The following is a 21,847-nucleotide window of genomic DNA, read 5'->3' as shown; positions in this document are numbered from 1 at the left end:
CTGCACATGTACCTCATGAACCTAAAGTCATATTTGAAAAAATACTAGTAAAAATTAGAATATTAAAAAAGATTAAATGAAAATATGTCAGCAATGCAGATAAAATCAGTGAACTGGATATAGATTCAAAGTAATAAATAATGAAATGATGTGAAAAAAGGAAGAGATATGGAAAATAAATAAATGGAAGATATTACATTAAAGGAGATGCTGATTGAGGAGTTCCAGAATTGCTGGAAACATCTATTGACAATTTCAAGGAGGCTAACAAATCAAAAGTGGGATACATAATATATCCAGTCATATCACAACCAGTTTTAGATCACTAAAGATTAAGAGAAGACTTTAAAAGCAGCAAGAAGAAATGCAAATTACCCAGACAGGTGTAACAACTGTCTGAGTTGTTACAATGAAAACAACTGAGTTTTCATTAATAAATGGAATCCAGGAAGCAATATAATAAACCATTCAGTGGTGCAAGCAAAATTACTGACAATCTAGATTCACAATGGGGGAAATTATTTTTCAAGAGTAAGAGTAAAATAAAAATACTTTCAGACAAAGAAAACTTGACAATTCTTTACTAAAGGAAATGATAAAGTATATACTTTTAGCAGATAGATAAGGTGTAAAGTCTGATAAGAAATGGTGGGAAAAAGTAGTAAATGTGTGAGTAAATCTCATATAATTAACTTACAATACAATAATAAAAATTACTAACTCTTGGAATAATAAAGAAGATAGAGCAACACCACTCATTAACACAACAATCTGGAGGGCTTATGAGAATTGTAAGATTCTAATGTACTTGTATTTTGGGAGAAAGTTACCAGTATTAATTACCATCCTCTCTGTGTGTGTGTGCCTGTGTGTGTGTCTGTGTGTGTGTGTACCTGCACAAGTGTGTGCACTCTCTGAGAGATGCCTTAATTGTATTAGTTGTATTAGAATGTTTTGCTGTTGTTCTCTAACTTGATTTTCTTATATGGTTAATACACTTCCAAGTTTTAATCAAAGTATCAAGTTACATGGCTTGTACTCAGAAATGTTCAAGAAATGTTGTTTAGAGTTTATCATGAAAACAACACTATTGAATAAGTAACATAAAATTGATGAGAAAATATTTTCAATTTAGGCATGTGTAGCTACTCCAGGACAATTTTACTTATGAAATATTTTTGATAACACATTAAAAAAGTGTAGTACCTTAGAATACTACCATGAATGACATTGAATCTCACCTTAAGAAAGACGCTGTCATAATCCGTGCTGTACAGAAACCGTTGACACCCTGGAAAAAAGAAAGTCTAATATTACTAATACAACCCACTGGTTTCTTGCTGATAAAAGTAAAATAAAAAGTATTCTCTCTAATAATTTGTTATTTTCCATCTAACTGCATTATGATCATATTTATAAAATCTTTCTAAATTGACAGAAAAATATAAACCAAACATTTTAACATAATTTATCTGTGTATGCATATCACAGAATAGACATACCTTTGTATTAAGTTAAATTTTTCATTTAAAGTATCAAATTAAATATTTGAATTATATATAACATAATATAAAGATACACACATATAAGTCTCTTTTAATATTACCATTGATGTCTGTGTTAGTAGATAAATATATTTTATAATATTCCACTTAAGCATAAAGTTATTTTCCTTAAGAAAGTACTTCAGTCCATGTCACTGAGCTTCACTTCACCAAAAAGGTGCACAGGCTAGTTTGTTACACATTTATCCATGTTATTGATTTTTCCATCATATATAAAAGGTTACAACATTCAAGAGATTGTTCCTGTTACAACAGTATAAATTCATTGCCTGGAACACAGTTTGCTATTGAATGTCTGCCAGACTGTGTTAACAAGGGTATTCAGAAGAAAACTGTGCAGGTATAAGACAATAAATAAGCAAATAAAATTCTCTAAAGATAACATGCCTTTAAAATTATGTGTATTTTCTTTAAGAAAAGATAGTTTGAGAATATAAATATATTCTTATTTTGCATTGTCTTTTCCTACTATACATAAACATATATTTTTAAAAAGTCAGTGCTACTCTGGGCTGTTTAAGTAACTCTGAGTAGAACCAATTATGCTGTTTTTCAAAGTTCGGTGTTATGTAAACATTATTCTTTCAGACAAGAGTAATTGTGAACATTTATATGCTCCTGAGGCACAGATTCCTCCAGCTCTCCTGATATCTCCATCAGCATTTCTCTCTCTACTTAAATGTGCCGTGGTCAGCTTCTGTGGTGAACAACACCTCCACTGGAATTTCCACATTTTTCCCCTTTGTCTTCTTCTGTAGCTTCCACAGACAGCAAGAATAGTTGCGATTGGAGACTGGCATTTTGAAATAGTAGTAGGTATTTTGGGATTCTCATGTCACATAAACTCATTTTTTAACATGAAGTTATCTTCACAGACAATTAGTTATATCACAGAACAGAGAGGCTAGGACCTAAAACCAGATTTCAGTCATTGGCATGGAGCAGAAAGAAAGCAGAACTTAAAGAGACCCAACTATAGATCCCAAGAAATTTGCTATTCAGAAGGTTGTAGCAACAATTGGTTAAATCCCATGCAAGCATTGGGTATTTGGTCACAGCAAGGTGTTTGGTTTATGGAGTTTATGTTTTCAATATTATACATTTGGCACATCGGTGAAGAGAATCTAAACATTAGAGGTGATCATCAGATGATCAGGCAATCAGGAAAAACAGCACTGGTTTTGAAAATATTATAACAATGTTCATGACCAGAAGTCTTGTAACAGGTCTTTTGACTCTACTTACTAGTGATGTGCCTTTAAATATAATTCAGGATACATTTTAACAGCATCTGATTTTTTACAATGAGTTCATGAATTTTGTGAAAGACTGATGAACAAAATGGAATTGCTGATTTATCTTTGTATGGCTATCATCAACTAGAAACTTTAACACACTGTAGGCACAGGAAACTTAGAATCCCATTAGTGGTTTATGAAGTTTATATTTGGCTGATAATTTCTCATAGACACTGATAAAAAATATCATGTACCTGAGATATATATTAAGCCAGATATTCAATTAAATAAAAAGTAACTAAGCAAAGATAATTTTGTCTGGTTAAATTAAATTATATATTATTTTTTGTAAATATTTTGTTATCAAATCAAAGTAATTATGTGTTCTATTTAGGTAGAAAAAGAGTACGAATGAAAAAGAATATTTTATTTTTCTAATTATTAATATTTAACAAATTAGGTGGTATCTTCAATGTGAATAAAATTATAATAGATACAATTTAGTTGATTTTGGATCCACTTTTGTGTGACTATCTCCTTTCTGAAGCATTATTGTTAAAATGGTTAGTTTTTTGTACTATGGCTCTATAGCATGATGAAAAATATTTTGAGTTATGCTGCAAATAATTGTGCTAGCATTAAATATTTCAAAGAGTTTTTAAGATAATTGGAGATATATTTCATATAGAATTTTCTTTAAATTGGCCAATAGAGTATTTTATTATTTTCAAGAAATTTCTAATATTCAAATATCTCATAGTTACCTAAATATATGTTCCTAAATATATGTAACATAATACAATGAATCAGGTTGCCATAATAAGATAATTATACATTTCCATCATTTTTAGATTTTACAAATGTAAACGTTGTTTCTGTGTAAAATGAAAATACACGTTTTAAAAATTTCAGATCAATGGTAATTGATTTGCTGCCTCAAAAAGAGGGCCCAAAATTTTTTTCCTTAAAAAAAAAAGAAAGGTAAGTGACCAAGCCTTCTACAGAGATAGTAACCTAAAAATTATTGTTGATTTGTAATGGTTATAGAAAAGTTTTCAAGATAACAAAACCTGACAAGTGAAAGTGAAATTCTACATATATATATTTTTTTGAATACATACCCAATAAATTTCTAATTTTGAGATAAACAAATTATTTCAATCATATAAATGTCAGGTATTGCTAAATTGTATGTTTAATTAAATAATAAGAAATGTATACTTCCTGTATTATTCTCATAAAAGCAATTTCCTTCACGAGCACATGAACAGCTTCAAGAATGAAATCGACCACAGTACATCACTCAGCAAAATGTACTGCAGATTGGGAACACAAAACATGAAAGAAAATGAAAGACAGAAAGATAAACTTTCCCTCAAATCTATGCTCATTTGAATCTTCAATCATGTATTATTTTCCCTTATAAAGTTCTTGAGGACTCTTACAGAAAATAAAATGGGTTAAACTGACAGTTCTTCACTGTCAAGAGAAACCTATGGTCAGGGATATATATAATTCCCAGAGCTTTCATCATTAATATTTTATGAGTCTGGCTGATCTGTCCCATCTGGAAGAAAAATTTATCTTTCATTTGTGCAAGCAGTGCCTGCCGAGTAATAGATTTCATCTCTATAAGCTGAGTGGTGAAATGCAAACGGCAGCAAAGGTACTAGGAGGCAAAGTGTTCACTTTATTTCTTTTACTGGAGTCTGGCTGCACTTTATTGGAGTTGCAGAGTCACCCAAGCAAAGCGAAAATCTTTGGGGAACTACGAGTGTCAATTCCTTGCCAATATACCTCAGCCTACACACGTGAATGCTCACGTGTTCAATCTGACTTTTAAATGAGGTGATTAGCCACAGCGACTTTTTTTTTTAACATAAATATATACAAGAAGCTTTGGTGACTGGAACATTGGAAAACCATTAGCTGAGTATCTGACTTTGTGTGTGTGTGTAGATGAGATGACTAAGAGACAAATTAACAATTTTTGGACACTTCTAACTTAAAAGGCAGGATCTTCTGTCCCTTGGTTGAGCATGACTTGCCTTAGCTAAACTAAGAATTTTGTGTAGGCTCATCTATGACACTGGAGCTGAGTATCCCCTGGGCGGTATTCAAACACAGGAAAGCAAGCAGAGAAAGTGTTTTAAGACCCTCTTTCAAAGACATAAACACAGGGGACAATCTGTATAATATTGGTCCAGACAATGACTTTTTGAGGGGGATTAAGACCCCAAAAGCATAGAAAACCAAAGCAAAAAATAGATAAATGGGATTATATCAAATTAGAAAGCTCTAAACAGCAAGAGAAACAATGGACAAAACAAAAAGATAGCCTGCAAAATGGCAGAAAAAATTGTAACCATGTATCTCATAAGTAAATATTCTAAATGTATAAGGAACTCAAACAATTAGCAAGAAAACAAATGGCCCAATTAAAAATGGGTCAACCATAGGAATAAACATTTCTCAAAAGAAGACATAAAATGACCAACAGGTATATATATATAAAGAATGCTCAGCATCACTCATTACCAGAGAAATGCAAGTAAAATTCACAATGAGTTACCACCTGACCACTGTTAGAATGGATATTATAAAAAAAAAGATGAAAAATAAGTGTTGGGGAGGATATGGAGAAAAGGCAACCCCGTGTACACTGACGGTGGGGATGTAAATTAGTACGGCCACTATGGAAAACAGTATGATAGTTTCTCAAAAATTAAAAAAAAAGGACTACCTTATGATCTAGCCATCCCACTACTGTATATATAATCAAATGAAATTAAATCAGTATGTCAAAAAGATACCTGCACTCCCATGTTTATTGCAGCACTCTTCATAATAGCCAAGATATGGGGAGTCAACCCAAGTGTCCAGCAATGGATAAATGGATAAAGAAAAACTATTCAGTCTTAAAAACAAGGGAATCCTGTAATTTGCCACATCATGGATGAACCCAGAGGATATTGTGCTAAGTGAATTAAGCCAAGCACAAAGAGACAGATATCACATGTCCTCACTAGTATGTGGGAGTTATTATAAAAAACCTGAACTCATAAAAGTAAAGGAGAGTAGAATAGTAGTTACCAGGGGCTGGAGTGGAGGTGTGGAGATAGAGAGATGTTCTTTGAAGGTTATACAACTTCAGTTAGATAGGAGAAATAAGTTCAAGAGATCTATTGTACAACACAGTGACCATAGTTAATAACAGCATATTGTATACTTGAAAATTGCTAAGACTGTAAAATGATAAGCATGTGAAGTAATGCATACGTTAATTAGCTCAATTTAGCCATTCCATAATGTATATATATTTTAAAACATCATGTTTTACAAGATAAATATGTCCATTGTTTATTTATCAATTAAAAATAATGAATAAATTAGCTTAAAAAAACAAAATAAAACAATAACAACAAAAGCCAGAAACACAGTGGGTTTCTGTCTATTAGGTTTATCTAGTTCATAGGTCCACCATGAGTGAAGTGTGGGTCTCTCATTTGGATGAAAATAATTTCTGGAGAAATGTATTTAGTGCATAATCAGAAAAAAACATCTTGGTTTTAAAGGAGAATTTTCCTTCACTAAAGAATCTAGAATTTAAAACTCCTTGAAACGATTTCTCTTTTCTTCAGCAACCTTATTTCAATTTTTAATGAAATATTAAGGAGTGTGATTATTTAACATCTTTCTGATCTTTTAGAACATAAGACTCTTTCTATTTTGTGCAAAATTGTATCCCCAGAGTCTTGCACACTGTTGACAAGCAGTAAATATTCAGTAAGTGTTTGTTGAAAGATTTGCATATTTTTCATTTTTATCAGTAGCTTCCAACATGTTCTAATATAATAAGCCTCAACAAGGCTTGGGGTAAGAGTGATGATTTATTCAAACTACAGCTACTGATCATACATTTATATAAAGCACTGTGTTAGAAATTGAGTGATACTAAAATGCCTAAGATTAATTTCTGGGCTTCAGAGAGTTAACCGTCTAGTTGAGAGAATAAGATATATGTGTAAAAATAATGCCAAATGTGAAATATTAAGTGACTAGAGAATATATGAGCTGAAATTGTACATTAGACAAAAGAAATAAAAGGACATTCCTGATAAGGAGAACCACATGAGTAAATACATTAATATCAAAAGTCTCTAAACCATAAATCATGTAAGTGATGTTGAGGATGATGGAGCTTAGAATGACTGACAAGAGAACACTATCCCTGTCTATAAGAATTATCTAATCCCTGATCTTTAATTGATTTGTCTATTTACTCTTTGTCATAGAAAAGCATGTGATTTCCATGTATGGAAAGACTCAACACTGAATACTCATGTTAATATAATATTACTACAAACATAGAAGGATTTTTTTTTTTTTCCTGACACTCAACTGGCAGCTGGGTGTTTCAAACGTTTTAAATCTTTACCATCCTAAAATGGGTGAGGGTAAAGGAAGAATAGTATCTTGTTTTCATTTGATCTTTACTTATAATTCAAGTATGTTTTCACGTCTTCATTCTCTCTTTCAGCCTCAGCTCTTTTTCCACTCCCCTGTTATCCAGTTCATTTGCCTGACTCCTTGGCATCAGCTTCCAGGCTATGCAATCACAAGTGGAGCAGATAGTCATTTTCAGAGAAAAGTAGCCATTCATTGATACTCTCTAGCTAAGTAAAATAGTTGCTAGTTGTTACTCTTCAGTGGCTTGACTATACCACTAGTTTCAACAAGTTAAAAAAAAATTATTCCAGGCATTCTTCTGGGTAATTTTAATGAGTTCTGTACTCACTAAAGCCTTTATTTCGCCATTAACTTGTTAGCTCTATTATTAGCTAAATTGTATGTCAGTTTGAGAAAACTATTATTTGAGCTTAAAAAGCATGCAGTATGTGAAATGAATGATCTATTTATTTTTCTTTTTTAATTATACTTTACGTTCTAGGGTACATGTGCACAACGTGCAGGTTTATTACATATGTATACATGTACCATGTTGGTTTGCTGCACCCATTAACTTGTCATTTACGTTAGGCATTTCTCCTAATGCTATCCCTCCTCCAGCCCTCCACCGCCTGACAGGCCCTGGTGTGTGATATTCCCCACCCTGTGTCCATGAGTTCTCATTGTTCAATTCCCACCTATGAGTGAGAACATGCAGTGTTTGGTTTTCTGTTCTTGTGGTAGTTTTCTCAGAATGATGGTTTCCAGCTGCATCTGTGTCCCTGCAAAACACATGAACTCATACTTTTTTATGGCTGCATAGTATTCCATGGTGTATATGTGCCACATTTTCTTAATCCAGTCTATCATTGATGGACATTTGGGTTGGTTCCAGGTCTTTGCCATTGTGAATAGTGCCGCAATAAACATACATGTGCATGTGTCTTTATAGTAGCATTATTTATAATCCTTTGGGTACACACCCAGTAATAGGATTGCTGGATCAAATGTTATTTCTAATTCTAGATCCTTGAGGAATTGCCACACTGTCTTCCACAATGGTTGAACTAATTTACACTCCCAACAGTGTAAAAGCATTCCTATTTCTCCACATCCTCTCCAGCATCTGTTGTTTCCTAACATTTTAATGAATGAATGATCTATTTAAAGTGATAATATAAAAATTTAAAGTTAAGTAGGAAAATAAACATACTAATATTGGAGAAAATGTTTCTGTATTTCCTTGATTTTAAAATCAAAGTAATTTTCTTTAAAGCTAATATCAAACTAGTTGAACTTATTTTTATTTAAAAAATTTTTTTTACATCCTTTAGACCTCAAAAATTTTGAAATTTGCAGATTCCACAATAATGTATTTCTAAAATTATGTAAACTCTTTTTACTAATTATTATTATTTTCTTTTTTAGAGACAGGGTCCAGCTCTGTGGTTCAGGCTGGAGCGCAGTGGCACAATCATGGCTCACTGCATCCTCAAATTCCTGGGCTGTCATAGTATCTATCGTTTTGGTCTTTTCAGTACACTTCTATCCAATTATGTAAGTGAATGAAACTCTGCTGCCAAAAGGAAATTCTGGTCAGATCCCTCTTGTTTCTGATCCCTTTATTGGTTTCTCGTTGTTTGAATAAATACATTTCTTAGCCATATATTTTACTTCCACCAATAATTCTATCCTGCAACTACACTGAACTACCTGCCATTTTCCAAACACATTTCATGTGAGCTTTCATGCTTCAGTGACTTTGAACATATATTCCATTTTCCTAGACAATACTTTGATTAACTGTCACCTCTGCAGGAATGGCTGTGACCCTTATAGCAATATTGGTCTCTCTCTCTTCTTGGGACTACAATTAGAGGACTAAGTCCATCTTACTGCAATCTTTGTGTGAATGCCAGTATCTACCCAATGCTGTAACCTCAAGGGCAGAAATCATAGCATGCCATTTTTGTGTTTGGAATACAGTAGATCTTCAATAATTGTTTGCTAAATGACTAGTATCATAAATTCATATAACATTTTCCCACTGATTGGAGCTTTTAAGGGAAATACTTTAATTCAACAAGATTTCTACAGCAGACAGAACTTTGACTTCTATACACTGCTATTTAAGAAACTAATTTTGATTTGGCAGTTGTTTCTGGATGTCTCAAATAACATATTATTATAGATTTACTTAAATGTAAAGGCTTTTTAAATCTAGATTTTAACCTACACTGCCACACTTCTTTGCTTAATGATTAAATGAACTTTTGCTTAGATTTTTATAAAAGAAAAGAGACAGTAAATAAAATGTCCATTTAATTAACATAGTGAATATTTTTTGTATCTACATATTTCAGTTGTTAATGGGATTTCATGACCTAAATTGGCCAGAAAACTGTAATATTACTTTATAACACTCATGCATATAAATGCTATAATAAATCTGCTAGAAAGAGATAATGCAATCAAATTAAAAAGCCTCACCAGAAAGATGACAGTTTTCTTTCTGGTCATTTCTTTGAGTAGTTTGTGTAAGTGGCATAAATCTCCAAAAATGTATAAAATATTTTACAGTCTGCCAAATAAAATGTTCAAATTCCTCTCATGACTTCTTTCAGCAAGAAAAATGAACTCAATATTATGCTAATAGTAAAAAATGTTTCCCTAGTAGTTTATATAATCAAAAAAGCTTACAGTTAATTATGCCTTACAATTTACAGTTCTTTAAAATTGGGAAATGCTTTAAGCATATTATTTTCATCGACTCACACAATAGTCTTATGAAGCAAGTATAACAATTTGTGATATTAACTTTATCTTTTTTATTGAGAAATGAAATCCTAAAAGATTTGGTAACTTATCCAAGGCAACATATATATATATATATGTCTTCTAGGTTTGAAATGAAATTAATTCATGGTATATAGTGTAGAAAAATGTCTTTCTCTCTTTTGTTGACATGGTGTTTCTATGATTTTAGTAAAAATGTAAGAGTTAATTCAACTCCAACAACACATGCTTGAACATCTAATTTATTATTTTATTTATCTTTTAGATGTAAAAATGTCTTATTTTTTTCAAGTTTTACCCTCAAATTCTCCCCAATTCCAATCTTACTAATCAATGGTCTTACATGTATACAAAGCATTTACAAAGATATGCACGTTATTTTAGGAATATAAGTAGATTTAAAGAATATAACATTTTACACCAATGTCTTATTTAATTCATATGCCACAACATTCCATATCCCTGAAAGATCTAACATGTTTTTTTGTTTTTTATTTGTTTGTTTTGTTTTGTTTTGTTTTTTGAAACAGAGTCTCACTTTGTCTCCCAGGCTGGTCTTCAGTGGTATGATTTTGGCTTACTGCAACCTCCACCTCCCAGGTTCAGGCAATTCTTGTGTGCCTTGGCCGACCGAGTAGCTGTGATTACAAGTGCCTGCTACCACACTTGACTAAGTTTTGTATCTTTAGTAGAGATGGGGTTTCTCCATGTTGGCCAGTCTTGAATTCCTGACCTCAAGTGATCCGCCTGCCTCTGCCTCCCAAAGTGCTGGGATTACAGGCATGAGCCACCGCACCCCAGCCTTAACATGTCTTCTTAATGTCCACACTAGCCCTTTCTTCATCATTTATTCATCTCTTTGCTTTAATATTTGATTATCCCTTTGTTGTTTTCTTCTCTTCTCAGAAGAAACCATAGTTCTCTGCAGGAGCTGGGCTCAGACCAGTGTTTCCAGTTTCCTTTCTGCTGGTTGGAAACTGACCTGTCTTCTGCGTTCTCTATGAGATACAGGTAGCCCAGGCTACCCCTTTTCTCCCTTTTGGAAGATACATCCCTGCTATCAGGGAAGACTAAGGATATTTAAAGCCTCAATCTGAAGTGGCTTGTATAGTTGACAGAGGCTACATAGGTTGTAGTAGGCAGATCTTTTAGCACAACCACAGTGGGAAACTTCAATGTAGCTGATTACAAGGAGCTAAAGTGAGAAGGGTTCTGTCCCTTTGGTTCTTGCTCCTTTCACTTGCTCCTTTCTCTGTATCAAGAACACCAGAGCAGCAGCCCCTAACACAGGACTCTAACACTGTGTAAGATAAGTTTTCAACCCCACACTGTCTACCTTAAAATACAAGTTAGCACACTGAAACTAACCAGAGGAATAAGAGACAAAGATCTTATACAGAATGAGAACGGGAATAAGGCAGAAAGATTAAGAGAAGACAGAAAGCATTTTCTTTCAAGACTTTTTTTTCTTTTGTTATTTCTTGGAGGGAGAGAGGGAAACATGCAAATATGGCTATCTACTAGGAATAATTTAGTTAGGTATAATATGAAATGAGGACTAGAACTTCAGTTTTTCCAAAAAAAGTGAAGAACTTGGGGTATGACAGATCTATTTGTAGGTCAAGGACTCTACTAAGCTTTCTGACACACAAAGGTAGGCCCCTAGGTAGACTGACCTCTTCTAAATTGTCACTTCATTGAAAGGATAAAGAATTGTTTTTCAATTATAGAATTTTCTGAGGCCTCCAAGTATTTTTTGTTTGTTTATGTAAACAATAAAAGTATTTAGGAAAAGTTCAAGCAACTTTTACAATGGTTTTATAAAGAGTTAGGAAAAGAATGGCTTCCACAGTTTAAAATGTATCTAGTTGTTTAATTATGCAAAATGCCTGTTATAGCTTATGTTTATGGCTGGCTATTTAGTCGTATCATGATACAATACTTGCAATAAAATACAACCGAAGGGCTCTAATAAAGTAGAAATAATTAATTCATACAATCCTAATTAATCAATAATATTTAATTATAAAATTATATCCTAGGAATTAAATTTTTATGAACCCTCGCATTGAGCAAATGTGTATAATCTTTCAATTTGTAGCTGTTAAAATCTAAGAGAGATAGCACAAAATGACTGAAGAAAACAAATAGAAACATTTATTGCTTAGATTCTGTATCTTCAGAGGAAAATTTATCTGTAGAATTCAGCCCAAAAGTGGACTCATTTCTTTTTTCAGGAATTTGTTGTAAGGAGTGAAATCCTTGGTTTGAAGAAAGATCATAAGAAAACTCCGTGGTGGGCAGACATTTCTTGGTGCTCCTGGGGGACTGAGCTGGCCAGAAAATTCCATTCTGGAAACTAATAGGGGAAATTTCATATGCTTCTTGGGGGAAGAAGTAGAGAGGAAGGAAATCCTGTGCCCATCATTTCACCCAGTTTTTTCATCCCCAATATGGGCTTTCAACTTGGTGACAGAGTAGAGGAAGAAAGCCTTGGTCAGGTGCTTCACTTTGAAGAAAACAGACAGATACTGCCTCGGGTGGCTGAATGGGAACAGCTCTGGTCTGCAGCTCCCAGCAAGATCGACTCAGAAGGCAGGTTATTTCTGCATTTCCAACTGAGGTACCTGGTTCATCTTATTGGGCTGGTTGGACATTGGGTGCAGCCCAAAGAGGGCAAGCCGAAGCAGGGTGGGGCATTGCCTCATCCGGGAAGTGCAAGGGGTTGGGGAATTCTCTCTCCTACTCAAGGGAAGCCGTGAGGGACTGTGCCTTGAGGAACGGTGCACTCCAGCCCAGATACTATGCTTTTCCCATGATTTTCACAACCTGCGGACCAGGAGATTCCCTTGGTGCCTATGCCACCAGGGCCCTGGGTTTCAAGCACAAAACTTGGCGGCAGTTTGGGCAGACACTGAGCTAACTGCACTTTTTTTTTTTTTTTTTTTTTTTTTTCTCCATGCCCCAGTGGTGCCTGGAACGCAAGCTAGAAAGAATTGTTCACTCCTCTGGAAAGGGGGCTGAAGTCAGGGAGCCAAGTGGACTGGCTTAGCAGGTCTCACCCCCATGGAGCCCAGCAAGCTAAGATCCACTGGCTTGAAATTCTTGCTGCCAGCACGGCGGTCTGAGGTCGACCTGGGATGCTTGAGCTTGGTGAGGGGAGGGGCATCCGCCATTACTGAGGCTTGAGTAGGCAGTTTTACTCTCACAGTGTAAACAAAGTCGTCAGGAAGTTTGAACTGGGTGGAACCCACCACAGCTCAGCAAGGCCACTGTGTTCAGACTGCCTCTCTAGATTTTTCCTCTCTGGGCAGGGCATCTCTGAAAAACAGGCAGCAGCCTCAGTCAGGGACCTATAGATAAAACCCCCATCTCCCTGGAACAGAGCACCTTGGGGAAGGGGTGGCTGTGGGCACAACTTCAGCAGACTTAAACTTCCCTGCCTGACAGCTCTGAAGAGAGCAGTGGATCTCCCAGCACAGCACTCCAGCTCTGCTATGGAACCGATGGCCTCGTCAAGTGGGTCCCTGATCCCCATGTATCCTGACTGGGAGACACCACCCAGTAGGGGCCAACAGACACCTCATATAGTAGAGCTCTGGCTGGCATCTGGCAGGTGCCCCTCTGTGAGGAAGCTTCCAGAGAAAGTAACAGGCAGCAATCTTTGCTATTCTGCAGCCTCCGCTGGTGATACCCAGGCAAACACGATCTAGAGTGGACCTCCAGCAAACTCCAGCAGACCTGCAGCAGAGGGTCCTGACTGTTAGAAGGAAAACTAACAAACAGAAAGGGATAGCATCAAGATCAAATAAAAGGACATCCACTCAGAGACCCCATCTGAAGATCGCCAACATCAAAGATCAAAGGTAGATAAATCTATGAAGACGAGAAGAAACCAGCGCAAAAAGGCTGAAAATTCCAGAAACCAGAATGCCTCTTCTCCTCCAAAGGATCACAACGCCTCACCAGCAAGGGAACAAAACTGGACAGAGAAGGAGTTTGATGAATTGACAGAAGTAGGCTTCAGAAGATGGGTAATAACAAACTCCTGCAAGCTAAAGGAGCATGTTCTAATCCAATGCAAGGAAGCTAAGAACCTTGAAAAAAGGTTAGATGAATTGCTAACTAGCATAACCAGTTTAGAGAACATAAATGACCTGATGGAGCTGAAAACACAGCACGAGAACTTCATGAAGCATACACAAGTATCAGTAGCCGAATTGATCAAGCAGAAGAAAGGATATCAGAGATTGAAGATCAACTCAATAAAATAAAGTGAGAAGACAAGTTTGGAGAAAAAAGAATGAAAAAGAACAAACAAAGCCTTGAAGAAATATGGGACTAGGTGAAAAGACCAAATCTACATTTGATCGGTATACCTGAAAGTGACAGGGAGAATAGAACCAAGTTGGAAAACACTCTTCAGAATATTATCCAAGAGAACTTCCCCAACCTAGCAAGATAGGCCAACATTCAAAATCCAGGAAATAGAGAGAACACCACAAAGATACTCTCGAGAAAGAACTCCAAGACACATAATTGTCAGATTCACCAAAGTTGAAATGAAGGAAAAAATGTTAAAGGCAGCCAGAGAGAAAGGTCGGGTTACCCACAAAGGGAAGCCCATCAGATTAACAGCAGATCTCTCTACAGAGATCCTACAAGCCAGAAGGCAGTGGGGCCAGTATTCAACATTCTTAAAGAAAAGAATTTTCAACCTAGAATTTCATATCCACCCAAACTAAGTTTCATAAGTAGAGGAGAAATAAAATCCTTCACAGACAAGCAAATGCTGAGAGATTTTTGTCACCACCAGGCCTGCCTTACAAGAGCTCCTGAAGGAAGCACGAAACATGGAAAAGAACAAGCAGTACCAGCCACTGCAAAAACATACCAAATTGTAAAGGCCATTGAGACTAAGAAGAAACTGCATCAACTAATGGGGAAAATAACCAGCTAGCATCATAATGACAGGATCAAATTCACACATAACAATATTAATTTTAAATGTAAATAGGCTAAATACCCCAATTAAAAGACACAGACTGACAAACTGGATAAAGAGTCAAGATCCATCGGTGTGCTGTATTCAGGAGACCCATCTCACATGTAAAGACACACATAGGCTCAAAATAAAGGGGTTGAGGAATATTTACTAAGCAAATGGAAAGCAAAAAATAGCAGCGGTTGCACTCCTTGTCTCTGATAAAACAGACTTTAAACCAACAAAGATCAAAAGAGACAAAGAAGGGCATTACATAATGGTAAAGTTATCAATGCAACAAGAAGAGCTAACTATTCTAAATATATATGCACCCAACACAGGAGCACCCAGATTCATAAAGCAAGTTCTTAGAGACCGACAAAGAGACTTAGACTCCCATACAATAATAGTGGGATACTTTAACACCCCACCATCAATATTAGACAGATCAACAATACAGAAAATTAACAAGGATATTCAGGACTTGAACTCAGCTCTGGACCATGCAGTCCTAATATACATCTACAGAACTCTGGACCCCAAATCAACAGAATATACATTCTTCTCTGCACCTCATCACACTTATCCTAAAATTGCCCACATATTTGGATGTAAAACACTTCTCAGCAAATGTGAAAGAATGGAAATCATAACAAACAGTCTCTCAGACCACAGTGCAATCAAATTAGAACTCAGGTTTAAGAAACTCACTCAACCTGTAGTCCCAGCTACTCAGGAGGCTGAGGCAGGAGAATGGCATGAACCCAGGAGCTGGAACTTGCAGTGAGCCAAGATCACGCCACTGCACTCCAGCCTGGGCAACAGAACGAGACTATGTCTCAAAAAAAAAAAAAAAAAAGAAAAGGAAATAAAATAAAATAAAATAAGAAACTCACGCAAAACTGCACAACTACATGGAAATTGAACAACCTGCTCCTCAATGACTACTGGGTAAATAATGAAATGAAGGCAGAAATAAAGATGTTCTTTGAAATCAATGAGAACAAAGACACAATGTACCAGAATCTCTGAGACACGTTTAAAACAGCATACAGAGGGAAATTTATAGCACTAACTGCCACAAGAGAAAGCAGGAGAGATCTAAAATTGACACCCTAACATCAAAATTAAAAAGAACTAGAGAAGCAAGAGCAAACAAATTCAAAACCTAGCAGAAGGCAAAAAATAACTGAGATCAGAACAGAACTGAAGGAGATAGAGACACAAAATCCCTTCAAAAAATCAGTAAATCTAGGAGCTGATTTTTTTGAAAAGATCAACAAAATAGACCACTAACCAGATTAATACAGAAGAAAAGAGAGAAGAATCAAATAGATGCAATAAAAAAATGATTAAGGGGATATCACCACTGATCCCACAGGAATACAAACCACCATCAGAGAATACTATAAACACCTCTACACAAATAAGTTAGAAAATCTAGAAGAAATGGATAAATTCCTGGACACATACACCCTCCCAAGTCTATACCAGGAAGAAGTTGAATCCCTGAATAGATGAATAACAAGTTCTGAAATTGAGGCAGTAATTAATTGCCTACCAGCCAAAAAAAGCCCACGACCAGACAGATTCACAGCTGCATTCTACCAGAGGTACAAAGAGGAGCTGGTATAATTCCTTCTGAAACTGTTCCAAACGATACATAAAGAGGGTCTCCTCCCTAACTCATTTTATGAGGCCAGCAGCATCCTAATACCAAAACATGGCAGACACAACAAATAAAGAAAATTTCAGGCCAATATCCCTGATGAACATACACGAAAAACTCCTCAATAAAATACTGGCAATCTGAATCCAGCAGCACATCAAAGCTTATCCACCACCATCAAGTTGGCTTCATACCTGGGATGCAAGGCTGGTTCAAAATATACAAATCAATAATCATCATCCATCATCCATCACATAAACAGAACCACATGATTATCTCAATAGATGCAGGAAAGGGCTTCGACAACATTCAACACCCCTTCATGCTAAAAACTCTCAATAAACTAGGTATTGACGGAACGTGTATCAAAATAATAGGAGTTATTTATGACAAACTGGCAGTTAATATTATACTGAATGGGCAAAAACTGGAAGCATTCCCTTTGAAAAACGGGAGAAGACAAGGGTGCCCTCTCTCAGCACTCCTATTCAACATAGTATTGGAAGTTCTTGTCAGGGCAATCAGGCAAGAGAAAGAAATAAAGGTATTCAATTAGGAAAAGATGAGGAAGAATCAATATCGTGAAAATGGCCATACTGCCCAAATTAATTTATAGATTCAATGCTATCCCCATCAAGGTACCATTGACTTTCTTCACAGAATTAGACAAAGCTACTTTAAATTTCATATGGAACCAAAAAAGAGCCCACATAGCCAAGACAATCGTAAGCAAAAAGAACAAAGCTGGATGCATCATGCTACCTGACTTCAAACTATACTACAAGTCTACAGTAACCAAAACAGCATTGTACTGGTACCAAAACAGATATATAGACCAATGGAACAGAACAGAGGCCTTAGAAGTAACACCACACATCTGCAACCATCTTACCTTTGATAAACCTGAAAAAAAAAGGCAATGGGGAAAAGATTCCCTATTTAATAAATGGTGTTGGGAAAACTGGCTAGTCATATGCAGAAAACTGAAACTGGATCCTTTCCTTACACCGTATACAAAAATTACCTCAAGATGGATTAAATACTTATATGTACGACCTAAAACCATAAAAACCCTAGAAGACCTAGGCAATACCATTCAGGACATAGGCATGGCAAAGACTTCATGACTAAAACACCAAAAGAAATGGCAACAAAAGCCAAAATTGACAAATGGGATCTAATTAAACTAAAGAGTTTCTGCACAGCAAAAGAAACTTTTATCAGAGTGAACAGGCAACCTAAAGAATGGGAGAGAATTGTTGCAATCTATCCATCTGACAAAGGGCTAATATCCAGAATCTATAAAGAACTTCAACAAATTTACAAGAAAAAAAAACAACCACATCAGAAAGTGGGTGAAGGATATGAACAGACACTTCTCAAAAGAAGACATTTATGCAGCCTAAAAATATATGAAAAAAAGGTCATCATCACTGGTCATTAGAAAAATGCAAATCAAAACCACAATGAAATACCATCTCATGCCAGTTAGAATGGTGATCATTAAAAAGTCAGAAAACAATAGATGCTGGAGAGGATATGGAGAAACAGGAATGCTTTTACATTATTTGTGGGAGCATAAATTAGTTCAGCCATTGTAGAAGACAGTGTGGTGATTCCTCAAGGATCTAAAACCAGAAATACCATTTGATCCAGCGACCTTATTATTGGGTATATACCCAAAGTGTTATAAATCATTCTATTATAAAGATACACTCACACATAGGTTTATTGTGGAACTTTTCACAATAGCAAAGACTGGGAACCAACCCAAATGCCCATCAGTGATAGACTGGGTAAAGAAAATGTGTCACATATACACTATGGAATACTATGCAGCCATAAAAAAGGATAAGTTCATGTTCTTTGCAGGGACATGGATGAAGCTAGAAACCATTCTTCTCAGCAAACTAACACAAGAACAGAAAACCAAACACCACACGTTCTCACTCATAAGTAGGAGCTGAACAATGAGAACACATGGACATAGGAAGAGGAACATCACACACTGGGGCCTGTTGGGGGATGGGGGGATAGGGGAGGAATAGCATTAGGAGAAATACCTAATGTAGATGACAGGTTGATGGGCGCAGCAAACCACCATGGCACTTGTATATCTATGTAATAAACCTGCACTTTCTGCACATGTACCCCAGAACTTAAAGTAAATAAAAAAGAGACAGTGAAAGTGCAAATTGCCAAATGCTTCTTTAGTATTTATTTCATTATATTTCATTTTTGATGACATTAGACCATCGTTTTCATCAACAGAAGGCATGTAGTAGATTATGAATCCTGCTGGTCTCTGTTGATGATCAGATGCCAAAGCAGGAGTAAATTTTCTTGACAGGCAGAGCAAGAGTTGGAGCAGAAATTGAGGTGTTATCTCGTCATTACAGCATGTAGATCCTGGATCCGTGGGCCTTGTCAGATGGACTCACTCCTTACCAAAAAATCTGGAAGATCCTCTGGTCCTTTTAAGCCTCTGCTAAATGCTGCACAGATGCCTCTCCAAAATTTCAAATTTGACATCCACTTCAGTTAATTTTGAAATGCTGTGTACGTTCTTTTCTCATACCTTACTAAAGTTTCTCTGACCAACCTGTGCTATCAAACATATATATTTTCTTATCAAGGGTAACAAAGCAGATTTTTAAGGAACAAATAATTATTTGTTTGCTTTTGTTGTTCTTTTAAACTTCGGCTTGCCTTTTTTGGCAGACGTTCTACTCTTCATGTCTTCATCTGCTTTGCAACTATCTCTAAACTATCCTTTCCCTCTATTAGGAAAAGTAGCAAGTTTTGTCATCATCATTGATATTAGTTTGTTTTTCATTTATTGTTATAATTCATTCATTATGTTACTAATGAAGCTCTTGTACTTCACTTTCAGGGTTTGCATTTTCTGATTCCAAGGATGCATTCTTATTTTTCAGAGTTGATATAAGTCATAACTGCTTCTTTTTTCTTTTTTAGGAACATAAATATATAGATAAATATGAATATAAATATATATAAGTATATTTATATGTTATAAATATAAGCATAGCATATTTATATTATATATATATTTATACACACACACACACACACACACACAGACACTTCCAGGAAATGCCTATTCTTTCCTCTGTTTGCTTGTGTGAAGGCTTGTGCCAATTTAATCTATAGTTGAGCTGGCTCTCTGGGCTTTGGGATTTATGAGGCATTGTCTTTACTATTCCAGCTTTTTATGCCTCTGAAGATCTCTCTCTACTTTGCTGCCCTGACCCCTCTTACCTGTAGCAGTAGTCTATGAAAGCCCAGTAAGGCTTGGGGTGGGCTTTCTCTTCTCTTTGTTGCAATCTTTGAAAGGGTGTGGCCTTGCACTTTGTGAAGTCCCTCTGTAACAGTTGGTTAATAATATACTATTGCTTTATGTGGGAGACTCCTTAAAATTCTAATTCACCACTCCAACCTATATGTGGTCATTAATAGTTTGTTAAAAATTGGACTGGTTTGTCCTCATTTCTGTCTAAAGCAGATTGTCTCCTGCTGCTGCAGTGCCCTCAGGGATGAAAACAGTCATGTGATTCCTTTATTCTGGGAAGGTGTCATTTTTTTCTGGAATTTGGTCATGTAATTTTGTACCTTCAGTTTTCAGAGTTAAAAATAATATAACATTTTAGTGTATCTTGCTTATTGTTAAGTATTATTTTAATAAGTATCTCCCCACACAACTCTTCTGCTTTTCTTAAATGAGGACAGCCCCACCAACAAATACAATAATTCAAGTCAAATCTGAGGTAATGTAGATTTACTCCTCAAATGTTGTATTCAGTAGCACTGGTGATCCTTCCATAAGTGACTGGGTTAATAACAACACTCCAAGCTAACAGTAAATTAAAATATATGTGTGAGTTTTAGATTTTACATGGGCTATTTATTTGAAACATATCTATAGTGGAAAAGTCTCCAATCTTAATATTCTACACATATTATGGCACTAAGGTGGAAGTGAACAGTGTGAACTATGGCAGATTGGGTAAGAAAATGAACCTACACAATATTCTTCTTCTCAGTTGATGTCTATCCTTCCAGTTCCCCAAGCCAATTACAGTCATTCTTAACTCCATCTTTAAATCCATGCCCAATATATTAGGTAACTGTGCTGGCCCCATATTCAAAATATATCCATAACAATGGCTCACTAAAGTTACTACTAGCATCTTGGTGTCAGTGACTATGATTTCTTACCTGGTTTTAACTAGTGTATTTTTAACTTATCTCTATTCTTTTACTCTGGCAATGTTTTTTCCTCCTCTCCCTGCCCCCGATATATTCTAAATAGAGCAACTAGAATGACTTTATTAAAATGGAAGTCAGATAATCAAGTTTTTCTACACAAAATTAAATAATATATTCTCATTTATTGCTAAACAGATGCCAATTACAATGGTATAAAAGGTCCTTCTTGACCTAGTGCCTTCCTTGAACTCATCTCTTCCATCAGCAGCAGCCACATTGTCTTCCTTGGTGTCCTGTGAATTATGAGGTCCCGATGTAGGAACTTTGCATTGGATTTTTTTTTTTTTTTTGGAAATCTGGAAATCCCTTCTCCTAAATATTCCTATGGTTCTAACACTTATCCTCCTTAAGTCAAATATAATCAACTCAACAAAGTCTACTCTAACAATTAAACTGCAAATTTCTCCCTCCAAACAGGTATTCTAATATACCTGAACTTGACCAATATTTTTATTCTCTATAGCATTTATCATCTTTTAATATGCTACATGATTTACTTACTTATTTTCTGTCTTCTCACATTTGATTGCCAAGTTTATAAAAAGAGTAATCTTTTTTTCCTCTGTTTGCTAGTCATCTGGTAAATAATTATAAAAACATTTGTTGAAAGAATGAATTAACAGGGAGGTAAAAGCTAGTACACTACTAATCCACTTTTTTGTGTACATTCAACCAAGATATTCAGCAGCAAATATTTTGTTCTCAAATTTCAACTTTAATATAAGTTGATGATCTATAGGAAAAATTCCCTTGGTGATCTGTAATTTGTAGAGGTGGCAGCAGTTTTTATGGGTTGTGGCTCTATTATTTTTAATGAGCTGGGATTTCAAAGTTCTATCTATCTCTAAAGAGATTTCTA

General features: G+C 35.5%; 1 protein-coding gene across 1 annotated transcript in view; it reads right to left on the bottom strand.

Moving 5' to 3' along the window:
• Positions 1-21,847, bottom strand: part of MGAT4C (MGAT4 family member C) — an 815,317-nt gene that overhangs the window by 61,863 nt on the left and 731,607 nt on the right. The window contains exon 7 of the mRNA XM_030819890.1: positions 1,242-1,291. The gene's annotated coding sequence lies outside the window, so the exon portion shown is untranslated. The remainder of the gene's footprint in view (positions 1-1,241; positions 1,292-21,847) is intronic.

Source organism: Nomascus leucogenys, chromosome 10, assembly GCF_006542625.1.
Source record: "Nomascus leucogenys isolate Asia chromosome 10, Asia_NLE_v1, whole genome shotgun sequence".
In the NCBI taxonomy this organism is placed as follows: domain Eukaryota; kingdom Metazoa; phylum Chordata; class Mammalia; order Primates; family Hylobatidae; genus Nomascus; species Nomascus leucogenys.
This window is presented reverse-complemented; position numbering and strand designations above follow the sequence as displayed.